The sequence below is a fragment of the Pipistrellus hanaki genome, assembly GCF_964339955.1.
Source record: "Pipistrellus hanaki genome assembly, chromosome: 7".
NCBI classification, from domain to species: domain Eukaryota; kingdom Metazoa; phylum Chordata; class Mammalia; order Chiroptera; family Vespertilionidae; genus Pipistrellus; species Pipistrellus hanaki.
The window spans coordinates 11,348,462-11,361,434 of record NC_140509.1 but is presented as its reverse complement, the minus strand read 5'-3'; the positions used below and the strand labels follow the sequence as shown (position 1 = coordinate 11,361,434).

General features: G+C 42.6%; 1 protein-coding gene across 1 annotated transcript in view; it reads left to right on the top strand.

Moving 5' to 3' along the window:
- The window catches only part of MED20 (mediator complex subunit 20), a 53,343-nt gene that overhangs the window by 13,036 nt on the left and 27,334 nt on the right, over positions 1-12,973 (top strand). Inside the window, exon 4 of the transcript XR_014795555.1 lies at positions 11,256-11,337. The gene's annotated coding sequence lies outside the window, so the exon portion shown is untranslated. The remainder of the gene's footprint in view (positions 1-11,255; positions 11,338-12,973) is intronic.

Here is a 12,973-nt window from a genome sequence, read left to right as displayed (position 1 = left end):
GCTGCTAAATGGAGATGCCATATTTTTTGGGTTCAAATCTCATGTTCTTCCTTCTACACTAGGCTGTCTTCTACCCAACTTCCTTTGCTTCCAAATGCATTACCCCTTTCCCCACCTGTAGCTACCCCCAAAAGAGCAGAAACTGGGGAATTTCTAGGATCCTGCTAACAAGTCACCTTGGTGGCTACTTTTGCCAGAGCCACATAGAAATCTGTCAACCTTGACTCTCAGAGCTAGGCAGGGCAGCTGTGGGGCTCATCTAGTTCTCCTGTAAGATGGGAAAGCAGTGGCTTCCTAGACATAAGGCTGGAATCAGGACCAAACTTCACAACCAGGTCTCCTAGCAACCAACCTGTGTCAGTGTGACACCGGACCTCTGTGGTGCCAGATGATTCCAAATGGAATGTGGAAAACCTTGTTACGTTAACACATGTCTTACTCTAATGTGTATTAGAGAAAACTATAACTAGCTCTTTATCCCTTAGGGTGAGGGTAAGTTTTTTGAAAAGAGAACTATTAAGTTATAATACAGATGATACTGGCAAATGGCAAAGATGTAGAGGCATAAGGCAAATGCTGGAATTAGGGGAAACACTATGCTTTATTTAATGTTTGGTCCATTTCTTGTATCCATTGAGGGTTCCTGCTGTGCTGTTCTGATTCACTGTACCTTGTTCCTGTACTGCCTCCTGCTTGCTTTCATTGGATCTTGAGTACCAAGTAGTCACATTTCCCCAACCTCTATTGGTGTCACTGTTCCACTGAAGAAAATAACTAAAAACTGACCATTCCTTCCCACCAGTGGGTCCAGTATTCATTTTTGAGGCTTCAGTATGAGGAAGTGAAATTTCTATCTCAAAATCCTGGCAGGTAATAGAAACTCCCAGTTAAGCATGTCTTCCAGGTTTTGAAAGTTGAGGCTCTTAAAGTATAAGATAGGAAGGTCTATAGTTTGAACATTTTGAAGACATTCACAGAAGATCTGGAGTCATGCAGGACTGACGTATATGTGTGGCTTTTTGTAACTCGCAGTACTGCCTGTCTCTCCCCACAGCCTCCCTTCCCATATCAGTCAGGGGTCCTCAAACTTTTTAAAGTGGGGGCCAGATCACGGTCCCTCAGAGAGCTGGAAGGCCGGACTATATGAACTACTAATTCCTACTGTAACACCTCGGCTGCACTCACTGCCCAAAAAACCTGGCGGGCTGGATCAGACTCCTCTGCGGGCCGCATGCGGCCCGCAGGCCGTAGTTTGAAGACCCCTGCGAGTGCTTTGGGCTGCAGGCCCTAGTTACAGTTGCCATGTGGAGTGGCTGAAACCAGTTGTATTACAAGTTGGGGGTTCTCTCAGGGGTTGGTGTCTTTGGCCTTAGAGCAGTCACTTCCTGGGGTGGACTTTCCCCAAGTGAGTTTCTGTCATTCAGTCTCTTAGGTAAGAAGGGACCTTTTAGGCCAGCTAGCTTGACCTTCGGTAGTCATCTCTTTAACACCATCCCTCCCACATGTCATGCAGCCTTGACTTGGCCACATCTAGGGAAATCCCTTTCATCTGTATCTCTGTATTTCACTGGTTTTCTCATTAACTCTTAAGACAAAAACACAACAAAACATATTTGCCCTTTCCCTAGCAGATTGTGGAGATTGTATTGTGCTTAATGAAGAATTTGTTATTAGATGGTGCCGGAGTATGCATGAACTATGACCCTAAAATAGGGGTTCTAACATTACTGCATGTCATCAACCCCCAAGGGGAGCCTCAAGAGGCCTAAGATGTCCTAAAACTGGAGACTTTTGTATAGGTGCACAGTTTTGGGGGGATAGGATTTATAGGGTTCATTAGAGTATCTCCAGAGATCCTGATCCAAAAAATGAGTCTCTGAGGGGAGACAGCAGGAAGACAGAAATAAAGCAGGCGTGAGAAATATCCAACTGGCTTATTGGGAGCAAGACCTTGCCCTGCCTTTCGGACACCTTATCTGGGATCCTCTCCATGGAATTTCCTCCTTCATGTTGTAGTCCTTCAGGCCTTTCATTCAGTTTCTGGGAAGCTGGACTGCTCCTTCATAAACATAGAACCTTTTAGAAATGAGTGGGAGAAATTTGTATGAAGCAATCTTGACAGCCGGTTTTCTTAGTGCCCCCCCCCCCCCCCCCCAGTTACTCTTCCATTATGACACACTCGATGAGATCTGGAAATTATTCTGTTATGATGGAATTTGGCATAATGTGTATATATATATTTTCATAAGGTGATTGATGGCAGAGAAATAGTTCCTAGTGTCTGTGATGAAATTAGCAGGTTAAAAAAATTCTTGGAACTATTATGACAAAGAATCCTAATTCTCTTTTATTCTCTGTTTCATTTCCCAGCACATTTCTGCCCCATCAGATGGCACTGACCTGTTTTTAAGGGTAGAAATCTTTTGTCACGTAGGAAAGGCAAGGCTAGCGATTAGATGTGACAGTTGTTCTGAGGCAGCCTATTAATGGGAAGAGACCATGTGTGAGAGACAGATGGCTGGGTGCTAGCCATAGTACTCTAATTTGCCCAGCAGCTTCAATCAGGATGGTCTTTTTGGGTCTCATCTGTAAAGTGGGGTGATTCCGACTCTCCATATTTCATCGGCTCCTTGCGAGGTTCAATGGAGAATAGAAGAGTGCTTCGTCAGGAAGGAGATGCTGCCTCTCTTCTGCTCTTGCATCTTTTAATGGTGCTGAAGGTACTGGCGTTTGGTGAGGATGTTTAAGGTGGGAAGTTGTGAGGTCATTGCTGTTTAGTGGCAGGTTAAAATTCTCCAGTGGAAAGAGTTATATTAGAGAACAAGCAGTGTAGAGAGGGTTCAAAGAATATATTCAGCATACAGGTTTTTGTATTTTTTTGTAACCAGATCAGTTAACACAGTTGTATGGACCATTTGTATGGACCATCTCGTATTAAGCTTGGAAATACATTTTTATTTATTTATTTTTTTTAAAAAATTAACCAAGTGGGCAAAGTTTGGTGATTGCCCTGTTCCTCTAAGGATTCATGGTCTTTTTTCTTTCTTTTTTATAATATATTTTATTGATTTTTTTACAGAGAGGTAGGGAGAGGGATAGAGAGTCAGAAACATTGATGAGAGAGAAATATTGATCAGCTGCCTCCTGCACACCCCCTACTGGGGATGTGCCCGCAACCTAGGTACATGCCCTTGACCGGAATCAAACCTGGGATCTTTCAGTCTGTAGGCGGACTCTCTAGCCATTGAGCCAAACCGGTTAGGGCTGGAAATATGTTTTTAATACTTATTCATAGTGATAACATTTTACTTATTTTCCTTTAACCTAAAGAAAAAGGGGTTGGGCTTAAAAAAAAAAAGTGGGTTAGAAACAACTGTATCTTTTTAAAAAATATATATTTTATTGATTTTTAAACATTGATCAGCTGCCTCTTGCACACCTCCTACTGGGGATGTGCTCATAACCAAGGTATATGCCCTTGACTGGAATTGAACCTGGGACCCTTCATTCCGCAGGCTGACGCTCTATCCACTGAGCCAAACCAGTTAGGGCAACAACTGTATCTTTTAATCTTTTATTGAAGCACATCCATTCCTGTTTTCCCTCAGCTCCCAAGCCTTTGTTGTGGCTGTCTCTGAATGTTCTTTCTTTTTTTTTTTTTTTAATGCCATCTGTATCATGATTGCATTTGTAATCAGTTGTGTCTTTAAACAAAGTTCAGTGTTCCTGGTTCTATTTTCCATTCCTCATTTATGAACTACCTAAGCTCTTAACTCTGAAGCTACAATAAAACCTTTTGTTAACTATCCTGCATAGTTGTTTCATATTTGAATTATCGAAAATAGCCTTCTTATTCTGTCTGCGTTCATCTTACACATAGTTCTTAAATGTTTTGGTCTTAGGACTCCTAGTTGTTCTTAAATATTATTGAATACCCCCAAAGAGCTTTTGTTTATATAGGTTAATCTATTGATATTTACCATCATAAATTTTTTTTAAAATATATATTTTATTGATTTTTCATAGAGAGGAAGAGAGAGAGAGAGATAGAAACATTGATGAGAGAGAAACATCGACCAGCTGCTTCCTGCACATCTCCCACTGGGGATGTGCCCGCAACCAATGTACATGCCCTTGACCGGAATCGAACCCAGGACCCTTCAGTCTGCAGGCCGATGCTCTATCCCAGTGTTTTTCAACCTTTTTTGGGCAAAGGCACACTTGTTTCATGAAAAAAATCACGAGGCACACCACCATTAGAAAATGTTAAAAAATTTAACTCTGTGCCTATATTGACTATATATAAAGTAATTCTCTTGAATAGGAATCAAATAAACACAAAGAAAGTATTTTATAATTACTTTATTATGAAATATTAAGTAAACAAAATAGTGAAAAATTATAAAATTCTTGTCTTGTCTGCACCTACGGCACACCAGGCAACATCTCGTGGCACACTAGTGTGCCGCGGAACAGCGGTTGAAAAACGCTGCTCTATCCACTGAGCCAAATCGGTTTCGGCCCATCATAAAAATTTATAGTGAAAAAATATTTAATTCATTTAAAGGCAACACTAAACTTATTGCATGTTAACATAAATAAAATATTTAATGAAAAATAACTATTTAAAAAAATTTAGTGAGAAGAGTGCCTGCAGCTAGCCAAAGGGATAGAAGCCTGGGTCCCAGGTGCCTTCGGCTGGCTAGAGGAGGGAATCCTGAGTCCTGGGTGTGAGGACAAGGCAGAGGTGGTTAGGGGCAATCAGGCTACCAGGGGAGCAGTTAGGGACGATCAGGTTGGCAGGCAGAGGGGTTAGGGCCAATCAGGCAGGCAAGCAGGTGAGTAATTAGGAGCCAACGGTTCCTGATTGTGAAAGGCATGTCTGATAGCCGGTTTAGGCCCAATTCCACAGGTATCAGGCCTAAACTGGCAGTCGGACATCCCCCCAAGAGGACCCACATTGAAGAGGGTACAGGCTGGACTGAGACACCTCCCCGCATGAATTTCATGCATTAGGCCTCTAGTATTAATATTTTCAAACATGGCTGGTTTTTCTCAGTGGGTAGAGTTGCAGCCTGCTCACTGAAGGGTCCTGGGTTCAATTCCCGGTTTAGGGCATGTACCTGGCTGGAGGGGCACAGCACTTGGAGTGGCAACCAGTGGATGTGTCTCTCTCACATCAATGTTTTTCTCTCTTTCTTTTCCCTTCTCCTTCTATCTCTCAAAATCAATAGGAAAAAAAAGGGACCTCTGGTGAAATTAACAACAACAAAATCTTTTCAGGTAATTGTGGAAATTCTTTGATACTACATCACAATTCCACTAAAGGTTAGTTGCAATGTGGAATCTCAAACTCAGTGAATTTTTTGTGCTCATATATTAGCATTCATTGGTTTATTTTGCACTTGGAAGGGATCTTTTTACCAAGGTGTGGTTGGTGCATTGGTCATTTGGAAAATACTGCTAATCTTGTGAATTTTGACACACATTTCACCGTACAGTATCAAAAAGTTATATTTGTTAATATCACAACCACTCTCACCAGAAAATCCCTGGGTAGCTGATAAGCTCACAGTGATGGATACAGGTGTTCAAAAATTCTAAGTTTTGTTTGAGGGCATGAGTTTTATCCTTGCTAACACATGCTTGTCAGGCTCACTGTTTTGTTTTGTGTGTTTTTTTGACAAAATATCTGTCAGAGCCCTAAGGCTGAATTACTTTAGTTTATTCGTTAGCTGTTCTTTCGAGGAAAACTGGTATTCCATGAAGAAAGTTGCTAATTCAGTTCAAAATTCAGAGAAATAGTACAAGTGCTTTTCTTCAAGAAAATGATTGTGCTTAGATAAGGAAGTGCCTTCTGCATACATCCATTGAGTAGAATTATTGAAAAGACCTGTACTTAAATAAAACAATAATTTTTAGTGCTTCACCAAGGATTTCCTTGAGTAGAACAGGTATTTTTTTTCCTTGTGATTGGGTGGCAAGAATAAAAACCTTGATTGCTAGAACAATTTAATGCCATTGCTTTGCTTTGTGTTAAGGCAGTAACAATTTTATCTGTCATTTTTTCTTTTCTTTATTGATTAAGGTATTACATATGTGTCCTTATCCTCCCATTACCCCTCCCCCATGCCTCACCCCCTTGGTGTCTGTATCCATTGGTTATGCTTACCTGTCATTACTTTTGGTATATCATCAGTACAAATGTCATCCATTAACAAGGGCAAATAATATCTCAAATATTATGAAAATAGTTTTGATCTTAGACCACTTCCACACCCAAAAGGGTATTAGGGATCCCAAAAGCCCCAGAGGCCATACTTTGAGGAACACTGATGTAATAATAATGCTCACAGCACTGAGAATCTTTACCTGCTGGAGATTGCTATTCTTAGGGTAAGTACCTCTTCCTTCAGATGTCTTAAGTATCTTTCCAATCCTTCACCCAACAAAAGCTCCTAGTATGCATCAGGCTCTTTGTTAGGGAATTAACAAAGAATAAGATACAATCTTTATTCTCCAAGAATTTTCTTGGGCAGTTTGGGGACCAAAGGCAGAAAATAAGTAAGGAGCTATAATGTAAGATAAGAATTTCTTAAAAAGAATAATGTTAAAGGTGATAGACAACAAAGGGAATGCTGAATTGTATATCTAACTTTGAACTCGTGACAAAATCCTCACCAAATCAATCAGTCGCCAGGTCCTTTCTTCCATCAAATCTCTTAAAAATGTCCAAGTTAATTGCCTTTGGAAATGTTTCACACATAATTGAGCTTGGCTCCAGGCATTGTAGTTTCATGCTTGGACATGCAGTGCTGTTTCCCTTTGGCCTTCATGCTTCTCTATTTCATATTTACAAGTGTGTAGCCTTGTGCCAGTGTAGCTGATAACGCATGCTTTTTTCCTTGTCCTCATATTTAAATATAAGCTTTTACCTGCTTTAGTCATGTGTTGGGTGATGTAACAGTGTTGGTTTTATTTGGGGTGCCGTCACCACTCACAAGTTATGTGTGGACAATGTACCCAAAGGCTGCTAGGGAAAGACCTTTTCTAAGACAGAGAAGGCTTGTAAGAGCCGCCGTTCTATTTCCCTTTGGTCTCCATCCCCAGGATCTGCAGAACGTTCGTCTTCAGTTAACGGAGTGAAACTTCCTTGAGGGGATTTCCATAAAAAGCTGAATCCCGCCTCGGTCATCAATGACAAAAGTCAGACACGTGTTCTCCCGTCCGGAAGCCAGCAGTAACTTTTACCGAAGGCGCTGTCTCAGGACCCCCCCCCCCCCCTACCCCCGCTCAGAACAAACAACCCTGTTAAAACTTAAGTCTTTTAACAGAAAAAAAATAAAAGCATAGACGGGAGAGTGAGAAAGGCTTTTTCCCCCGTGGCGATGATGAGGGATGTTAAAGGAGTTCCAAAAAGAGTGCGGGAAATTCATATTCCTTTCCCCGTTCCTCGGCTGAAGGGCTGGGGAGAAGGGGGCGGAGAAGGGCTAGGGAGAGTCTGGCCCTTTAAGGAGGAGGGACGGACCGAAGACTCGGTACCTTAAGAGTCTCTTTGTCTGGAAACCTCCTTATTTACCCCTCTTGTGCTTCAATCAAACTTCGGTTCCTAGCGTCCCGCCATGCCGCCGCCCCTCACGCGGGGCTCAGTTGGCCTTCGGTCCCGGCTGACCCTAAACTTTGCGCCCGCGGCGCGAACCCTGCGAGCGGAAGCCTTCGCCTTCGCCGGGGTCGGGGCCCAGCGCTGCGCCGTTGGCGCAATGCGGGGGCCGGGGGCGGGGCTCCGGCGCGCGGACCAATGGGCGGGGAGGGGGCGGGTCCGAGCGCGGTTGTCTCGCCCCGGTGACAGCTCGCGCGTGCAGACGATGGCGGTAAATAGAGGGGGGGCCGGTGGAGGAAGGGGGTGGAGGTGGTGGGGAGGCGGCGGAGGGGTAGGGTACCTCCAGGGAGTGGGGGAGACGGGGTCCGGGGCGGCCAGGGTGCCCATTCCAAGACTCGGAGGCGGGGACAGGAGTCTCCGGCTCACTGGCCCTCCCCTTTAAAGAAGCAAAATCCTCACGCCGGGTGAGGGGCGACAAAGGCGGCGCGCGCCTCGCGGGCGGGCGGGAGGAGCGGCGGCGGGGGCGGGGCCGCGGCGCCGGCGGCCGGAGCGCCCGGGGCGGGGGCCGGCGGGAGGCGGGAGACGGCGGTCCGGTCCGGGCGTGCCCGCGCTGGGTTTTAGCGGGGTGGGCGACGGCTGGGTTTGGGTCCGAGCCTCGAGGAGGAGAGAGGAAGGCTGGCTTGAGGGGCGGTTGCGGGGAACGGGTCTGAGAAAGACATGAGGATTGAAGGGAGTGAGGGTTAGAGGAAGGCAGGAGAAAAGCCAGCCTGGGAGGCAGGAGGAGGCAGAAACCGGGGAGGGTGTTCGGGAAGCCGGGCGAGGAGTGAGGCTGGAAGACCGCGTTTGGGAGCCACCCCGGGGTTAGGTGTAGGAGCAGAGCTTCGCGGGGGGTGGTGGTGGGGCGATGGGCACTGCGGTTGGAGTTGGGAGTGGGCGGCAGGGAGAGGCAGAGCTGGGGCGATAGTTGGGCGCAGAAGAGAGAGAGAGTGATTAAGAGCCAGACGTGACGAGGGTGTGAACTAGTGCAGGGCGGGATGAGCTGAAGGACTGGGACCGGCGGTGGGCGGGAACTGCGAGGGTCTGAGAAAGGTAACGGGTCAGTGGTGGGCGATGGGTGCACATTCTTGAAAGTGAAAGGGTGACTGAAACACTGGACTGGTCCCAGGTGGAGTTAGGACTGAGAGCGTATTGGGAGGGTGCAGGGACATAGAGATGAGAGCCAGGACGTTTATAGGACAACTCGGGGACCAGAAAAGCTGAAAGGAAAGAGAGGACGGGTGTAAGAAGTGATGGCGGTGTGGGACAGGGTAACTGCGGAATTGTGGTCATGGATGAGGTTCAGCAAGAGCCAAGGTAAACGTAGTGAAGAGGAGAGATGGGGCTGAGAGCAGAGGGGGAGAGGAGCCAGGCAGAGGCGGCCCGGGGTTTAAATGGTGAGAAGGGGAGTAAGGGAAGAGCACAGGGTTCAGGAAAAGCAGAGGAACCCTGATGGATGCAGAGCTGGGGTGTAGTGCAGAGGCGGGGAAGCAAATGTGCATGTTGTGGGGAGATAGTCCAGAAGGTCTGCATGGGTCAGGGCACGGATGCCCTAGTGAAGGACCAAGTGTAGGGAGCCTTTGGTCCAGAAGAGGAGGCACCATGGTGAGTGGAGAGACCAGAGACAGGGGTACAAACTAAGTGGAGTGGGGAGGAATTCTTTGTTGAGAAGAGGCCGTGTTGAAACTGTCTCGAGTCCTTTTGTCCATAAAAGTAGGAAATTTCAGAAACGTCTTTCTCTCTTCAAGGGATTTTGAATCTGCTTCTGCCTTTCGTTGTTTTTAATTTGACTTTTAAGTCCACTTGGAAGAGATGAGACTCATTTTGATTTGATATTGTTCTTGTCTGAATGATAAAGCATCAACTCGGTGCTGAAAACCTCTGCATTTCACTGGGATGTGATCTTGGGAAAACGGGGCGCTTTTTTTTTTTTTTTTTTTTTTTAAACAGGGTGGCTGTGCCTGTGTGGTGTGACAGAGCTGTGTTGTTGCTGACAAGCCCTGGGCCAGCAGAGTGCTTTATCCACGGTATTTTCATTTCCAGTGGAGGGCCCGCTGTTAGTGAGATAAAGATGAAGATCTTTTTGTTTTGACAAATAGCCAGATTTCTACCTAGCTGTGTTTGGTGGCTGGAGAATGCGGAAAAATCATTTCAGAAAGAGGCAAATGACCGACCAGGGAAGTTTGCTGAGGAAGAGATTAAATCAGGGCTGTGAGGGCTTTGAGTTCCTGAGCTGCCTTTAGCTTTGTGTGGGACATTTCAAAGCATGGGAGGTGGCATCCATTTAGCAAAATGAAATAAAGACAGGGAGATTTGTAGAGTAGTAAAGGATTTTGGAATGGGACTTCTTTTTTAGGTTAAATAATGAATTTATGAGTAGTTTTTGTCATGGAGAAAACCTCTAATATGATGCAAACTGGAGCCTTGGACAGCTCACTACGTCTCCTATTTTGTAGGTGTGAATAAAGAAAGCCAATATTGATATTAACTTTACAGAAGATTTTATTTTTAAGACACTTTGGGAAATTAAAGGAAGATAAGAATTTGAGACAAAATTTAGGTTATTCTTACTATTGGATGATTTTTAGTCTGAAGGTCTTACATTTAGCTAAGACTACGTATGATTATACTTAACGGTGCTAAAGGATAGAATAGAATTTACTTTAAAAAATGCAAACTTCTTGAGAATCTTATTTGAGGTTATTTCATTAGTATACATTGAGATACACAAAGATAATTTTTTTTTCAAAGGCAGGTAAATTCTTTGGAGTACTACCGTTTTGTGTAAAAGCAAAGATTAGGTTAAAGGCATTTGTAATAGCAAAGATTTGATTTTGATTTGTGGATATTAGAAACATTGGTTGTTAATATATATAAATAACTTAGAATCTTAAATCTTTCTGAATTCAGCTGCTAACTGTATTCATGGATTGTGGATTCTATTAAGCAGGTGTTCAAGGTGACTAGATTGATTTAGCACTTTAACGGGATTTTTAAAAATTACTATTTTTGCTGCTAAATTTCAAGAAGATTAATCTTAAATATTAACTTTCAAGCTGAAGAGTAACTTTGGTATGAGGTGTGTGTTTCTGTGAGATGTGTGTGAGAATTTCTTTCTTTACAGATGTGTTGGGCTGAGTTACTAGTAAAATGGTGTTGCCATTTTAATAATGTAATTGTTTTATACTGTGTTCTCACATAAATTATTTTAGACTTAATAATATTGGTAAAGAAGAAGATATAAGGTATAAGAACCACCAAGGAGAAGAGTCTGGCTCAGTCCTGTCTTTTGTTTCTGTCTGCTGCCATAGTGTGCTAAATCATCAATTCTCTGTGAATGGTTATTTCTTACTTCACACTCCTAAAACTGAAAATGGATTATCTTTTAGTTCAGCTGATACTATTTATCAGTAATAATTCTGGTGATAAATTAAAGCTTTATTTTCATTTGTTCATCAAGTAGAATTCTATTCAAGCTAACTCTATTTTGTTTATAATCGTATTTGCTAAGCAAAAACTTTTAAGTATATTTTCAGGTTTTAGTAAGTAGGTTATACATTTAATTCAGATTTGAGTAAGTAGGTTATACATTTAATTATGTCTTTCTGGTTAATTGTAGATCCTTTGGATGGGACGAAAACTTGAAAGGACCTCTAGTTTATCCAGCAACTTCAGTCAATATCCCACTTAAATCAACCCAGGTAGATAAAGATTTATGCTATTTTTATAAATCTTCAGAGGTAATGTGGAAACCTTTGTATTGTAGATAACCTTTTCCAGCATTTAATTATATTCTTTATAAGGAGAGTCTGCTTTCTATCTTACCAGCACACACTTAATACTATATTTACATTTGTTCTCTCGTCTCATTCTCAATTTTTGAGTGAAAATATCTGCTTATTAAAGTATTAAGAAGATGTTAGTTCTTCATAAACTTAATAATAGTAGCTGCTATCTTTAGTGTTTTTGTATCATACATGGTTGTAAACTCTTTACAGATTATAACTCATTTACTCCTCGCATCAATCCTATGAGATTGGCACTATTCCTGTTCCCATTTGCAGGTGAAGAAATAGAGGCTCCTTGAGATTAAATGATTTGCCCAAGGTTATACTCAGATAATCTTTTAGTACAAGTAACATTTGGAGTTTTTCTTTTGCCAAGTAGTAACTAAATGATACATTTAATCTTTTTTTTTTTTTTTTAATCATAAGAGAGATTTCTACCAACTGGTGGGGGATAGGATTCCAACGTTGGCATGTTGCTGGCAAAGTGTGTGCTCTCATTCATTGTGCTTTGTCTCTTCTTGACTGCTGTGAAGTTATCCTTTACCATGCTCTTATCCAGATTACACAGTGCTGTTTTATTTTAATCCCTTAATGTGTCTTGTTTGCCAATCCTTAAATTATCCCTTTGGTTCTGTTATTAACTGTTTCTCAGTTCCTTTCTAGATGGGGAACCTGAGATATAACCCTAAGGGTCATATCTAATGCAAAGATTACATCAAGATTCTTACATACTCCTAATTTTTCATTATAAAATTGTTTTTATAAGACAAAATGACCCCAAAACAATAATAATAATAATAATAATAAAAAGACTAAAGCATTGCAGATTAATGATTATTTTTTTAGCTAGAAAAGGGTCCTGGACCTATTATATATCCTACAGGTTTGTAGACTCTTGCTGACATTTTACTATCTTCTGTTTGTTTGCCGGTATAAATAATGTACTAAGTACATTTATACATGCTTTAATTTGGTTAAGTAAATTGATGCATTCATTTTTATAAAATTAAGACTTTATTATTTTTTAATCTTCACCCAAGGATATGTTTATTGATTTTTTTTTTTTTTTCTTTTTGGAGAGAAACATGAATGTGAGAGAAAAACATCAATTAGTTGCCTTCTGTATGTGCCCTGACCAGGGATCGAACCTGCAACCTAGGAATGAGCCCTGACTGGGAATCATACCCGCAACCTTTTTTGGTGTGTGGGACAATGATGCTCCAATCAACTGAGCCACCCAGTCAAGGCAAAACTTTAGGCTCACAGAAAATTGAGGGGAAGATATAGATAGAGATTTACTTATTATTTACCCTCTGCCCACACACATGCACAGCCACCTCCATTATCAGCATCCCCCACCTAGTGGTTCATTTAGTACAAATGATCCATTCTTTTAAAAAGATACTTAGCCCTAGCTGGTGTGGTTTAGTGGATAGAGCATCAGCCTGTGGACTGAAGGGTCCTGGGTTTGATTTCGGTCAAGGGCATGTACCTTGGTTGCGGGCACATCTCCAGTAGGGGGTGTGCAGGAGGCGGCCCATCAGTGATT